A 5,143-nucleotide genomic window follows, 5' to 3' on the forward strand; every position below is an offset into this window, starting at 1 on the left:
GTTTTCTCTCTTTTTACTTAACTCCTTTCAAATTTCTGTCTTTTTCAAATGAATATGCTTTGGATCAATAGTTCTTTATATTAATACAATCCAACTTAGAATTATTATCTTTTGGGGGAAGTTCTGGGTATTACAAGGGCAAGAATTCCTTCGGGATAATTACGGGAAAAGGAATATTTCCTAAAGCAAAGCTACAGGTGAAGCCATATTCTAATGAATGTCCAGAAGCCATAATTCAATGGAAACGATAGATAAGTTCTTTAGAAAATATTTGGGAATAGAATGGTCATAAGTATTGAGGAGTAGAGCCCAAGTAGATGTTGGGAACAAAATTAAGAATGGCAAACAGGATAGTTATGATGTGGATGTAAGGCACAACAGGTCTGGAAAGTAAGGTATGTCTGCCTCCATGTATTCTAGGGAGAAAAAAAAGCCATAGCTATTGTTGGTTGGAAAAGACTGAAGGTAACTCAGGACCCACCATTGATTTCACCAACTGTAGGGCCATACTTCCGGAGAAGGCAATGGCACCCCACTCCAGTACTCTTGTCTGGAAAATCCCACGGACAGAGGAGCCTGGTAGGCTGCAGTCCATGGAGTCGCTAAGAGTCGGACACGACTGAGCGACTTCACTTTCACTTTTCACTTTCATGCATTGCAGAAGGAAATGGCAACCCACTCCAGTGTTCCTGCCTGGAGAATCCCAGGGATGGGGGAGCCTGGTGGGCTGCCGCCTACGGGGTCCCACAGAGTCGGACATGACTGAAGTGGCTTAGCAGCAGCAGCAGCAGCAGGGCCATACTTCATCCTTCTCCAGAGTGGAGTCAGCAAGAATCTGGGCAGAGGAAAGTTTTTCTAGATGTAAAATTAGATTGAAAGTGGAACTTTATTTGAAAGGATGGCATGGAATACTGTTATGAGAGAGAAGGAGATGCTGAAAAAGATGGGACATAATGGAATGATGAACAGACTTAAGCAACGAGGGACTGTCTAGGTGAGCCAATATTATTTGAGAATGTAAATATTGAGGTTTTTTCTTTTTTTTCTATAAAGGGCAGTGTTAGATAACTGATGTCACAATTCTGAATCCTCTGATTTTATACTACTTTGGGAGCATTTAGACCTCCAATGGAACTAAATGTTTATTTGGAGTTTAGGCTGGAAAAGATTGGAGATGGCAGGAAGCCTCAAAATGGGTAAACTTCTCTTTTACCTGAGAGAAGACTTTCCCTGAAATTGTAGATTTTGCTGATCTTTCTCTACCATCCTGAGAGGTAGTAGGACTCACCATTTTGCTGCATTTTAGAAGCCATTCAGGGTTTTTTAAACTTTACATAATTTGCAATTCATCTAGTTGTATAGTCCAGCCAAAATTGCTAAAATACTTATCGAAATAGTGCTAAGGGGCACAGTAGATAAAACAAGGGGAAATGTAAGGTAGAATATTGTCTTAAAGTGAGAGGGATGTTGGTGAGACAGTTTAAGTATCAATGCTAAAACCTTTGTGTGGTAGGTGGGGTAGGTGGATGAGTGGATTGGGTTGTGGCATTAAAACATACCACCACATGTTTCTTAATCTACATGTCCATCAATGGATGGATAAAGATATGAAATATTATTCAACCATAAAAGAAGAAAATTCTGCCATTTTAGACAAAATAGATGGGCCAGAGTATTATGCTAAAAGAAATTAGTCATATAGGGGAGACAAATACTGCATAACATTACTTAAATTTTAATAAAATGGTGGTGGCCAAGGGCTGAGCGGGAGGAAATGAGATGTTGGTTAAAGGATACAAATTTTCAGTTGTTGCTTAGAGAGTAGTTATTAAATATTTTCACCACACATACAAAGAGGATAATGATTTGAGATGAGATGATGGATATGTTAATTAACCATATTATGGTAATCATTTCATAATATGTTTATTAAATCATCACATTGAACATCTTAAACTTACATAATGGTTTATATCAGTTATATCTTGATGAAATTTGAAAAAAAGTAAAAACAAAAGTAATTATTTCTGACAGAAATTTGTAGCATTGTGCAAATTCATCCAGCATCCACCTTAATAAGAGGAGTAGTTATGGTGGGTGATGTGCAAGCCTGTGTCTTCTTTAGAAACCTAATATTATTAGGGCGGTCCTAAGATGGCAGAGGAATAGGATGGGAAGACCACTTTCTCCCTCACAAATTCCTCAAAAGAACATTTCAATGCTGAGCAAACTCCACAAAACAACTTCTGAATGCTGGCAGAGGACATCAGGCAACCAGAAAAGCAGACCATTGTCTTCAAAAACAGGTAGGAAAAAATATAAAAGATGAAAAGAGAGACAAAGGAGGTGGGGAGGGAGCTCCGTCCTGGGAAGGGAAGCCCATCCCGGGAAAGGAATTTTAAGAGAGGTTTCCAAACACCAGGAAACACTCTCCCTGCCGAGTCTGTGGTGAGCCTTGGAAACACAGAGGGCAACATAACAGGAAGGAAAAATAGATAAATAATTAAAACCAGCAGATTACAAGCCCAACAGTAACTCCCCCAGCAGAAAGGCAGCACAGACGCTGGCATCCGCCACTAGCAAGTGGGGCAGGGCAGGGACGCGCGGGAGGCACGGGCTGCAGAGATTTGTAAGACTCGGGCAGGAACGCCCCACGCGTAACCAGAGCGATCTAACTTGGGCTAGCAAACCAGACTGTGGGATAGCTACCACGCGAAAAGCTTGAACATAAGACACCGCCAGGACCGAGCACAGAACAAAGGACGGAACGGAAAAGGCCGGCTGCAGACCATCCCCCGCCGGGGACAGGTAGCCAGAGCCGTAAGGGCTGGAAAGGGGCAATTGCAGCCCTAGAGAGACTCTACCTACCAAACTGCAAGCAGGCTTCTTTGCTAAGACTTCTGGGGGTGCTGGACAGTCACCATCTGCCTCACAAGGGGCACCAGCGGTCCACCCAGAAAACAGCAGGAGAGACAGAAAAGGTGACAAGTCTTACCGACCACACTTGCCAAACTCCTGAGCTACTCAGACCTGGGAAGGGCACAAAATGCAGTCCCAACTGAATCTGAGCCTCTGAGGGCTACCTGAGCGCCGAACCTGAGCTGCTTAGACCGGGGAGGTGCAAGAAGCCTAGGGCCGGCCTCAGACGGTTCCCCGCTGAGCATCGTAGAACCGGAGCGGTTTGTGCGCCGCTAGAAGGGACAGGTCCAGCGGGGCTGAGACACTGTGTGCACACGACAGTGCTATTTGTTTGCAGCATCTCCCCCTCCCCACAGCGCGACTGAACTAGTGAGCCTAAAAAACCAGCAAACAGAAGAAGTTAAACAGAGGGAACTGCCTTGGAAGTGACCCCACACTGCCCATGACATCAGAGAAGGGCCAGATATCTTTACTATTTTTACAATCATTCCTCCCCCCCCCCTTTTTTTTCCCTTTTTTTTTCTTGCCTTTTTTTCCCCTAACTTTTTTTAAAATTGTTAAGTCTTCTATTTCTCCTCTAATTTTTATTTCTATAACCTACTATTACTTTTCAAAAAAAAAAGACTCTACTTTTTTAAGACAAACACCATATATAGTCTTTATGTGGTTGTGGTTGGAGTTTTTTAATAATTCTTGTGGCTTTTTTTTTTTCTTTTTTTTTTCCTTCTGCTTCTTTTCTTTAATATTGTATTTTTGAAAATCCAACCTCTACTCTAGATTTTTAATCTTTGCTTTTTGTTTTTTGTTGTCAATTTTGTACATTTAAAAACCCAAACTTCACTACCCAATTTTACCTGAGAGCGAGATTACTGGCTTGACCACTCTCTCCTCCTTTGGACTCTCCTTTTTCTCCACCAGGTGGCCTCTGTCTCTTTCCTCCCCCATCTCTTCTCTATCCAACTCTGTGAATCTCTGTGTGTTCCAGACGGTGGAGAACACCTAAGGAACTGGTTACTGGCAGGATTTATCTCTCTCCTTTTCGTTCCTCTCTCTTATCCTCCTGGCCACCTCTGTCTACTTCCTCCCTCTCCTCTTCCCTGTATAACTCCGTAAATACCACTGAGCGGTCCAGACTATGGAGTGCACATTAGGAAGTGACTTCTGGTTAGCTTGCTCTCTCCTCTTTTGATCTCACCCCATCTCATTCCAGTCACCTCTAACTACCCCCTCCCTCTTTTCTTCTCCATGTAACTCAGTGAACCTCTCTGGATGTCCCTCAATGTGGAGAAACTTTTCATCTTTAACCTAGATGTTTTATTATCGGTGATGTATAGATGGAGAAATCTAGAGGCTACTGTAAAAATAAAACTGAAAACCAGAAGGAGGAGGCTTAAGTCCAAAGCCTGAGAACATCAGAGAACTCCTGAATTAAGGGAACATTAAGCAATAGGAGCTCATCAAACGCCTCCATACCTACACTGAAACCAAGCTCCACCCAAGGGCCAACAAGTTCCAGAGCAAGACATACCACGCACATTCTCCAGCAACACAGGAACACACCCCTGAGCTTCAATATACAGGCAGCTCAAAGCTACTCCAAAACCTTTACGTCTCATAACCCATTACTGGTCACTCCACTGTACTCCAGAGAGAAGAAACCCAGCTCCACCCACCAGAACTCCAACACAAGCCTCCCTAACCAGAAAACCTTGACAAGCCACTGATACAACCCCACCCAAAGTGAGGAAGCTCCATAATAAAGAAAACTCCACAAATTACCAGAATATTAAAAGGCCACCCCAAACACAGCAATATAACCAAGATGAAGAGACAGAGGAATACTCAGCAGGTTAAGGAACAGGAGAGTTGCCCACCAAACCAAACAAAAGAGGAAGAGATAGGGAATCTACCTGAGAAAGAATTCCGAATATTGATAGTGAAAATTATCCAAAATCTTGAAATCAAAATGAAATCACAGATAAATAGCCTAGAGACAAGGATTGAAAAGATGCAAGAAAGGTTTAATAAGAACCTAGAAGAAATAAAAAAGAGTCAATATATAATGCATAATGCAATAAATGAGATCAGAAACACTCTGGAGGCAACAAATAGTAGAATAACGGAGGTAGAAGATAGGATTAGTGAAATAGAAGATAGAATGGTAGAAATAAATGAATCAGAGAGGAAACAAGAAAAACGAATTAAAAGAAATGAGGACAATCTC

The sequence above is a fragment of the Capra hircus genome, chromosome 3 (genome assembly GCF_001704415.2).
Source record: "Capra hircus breed San Clemente chromosome 3, ASM170441v1, whole genome shotgun sequence".
NCBI lineage: Eukaryota > Metazoa > Chordata > Mammalia > Artiodactyla > Bovidae > Capra > Capra hircus.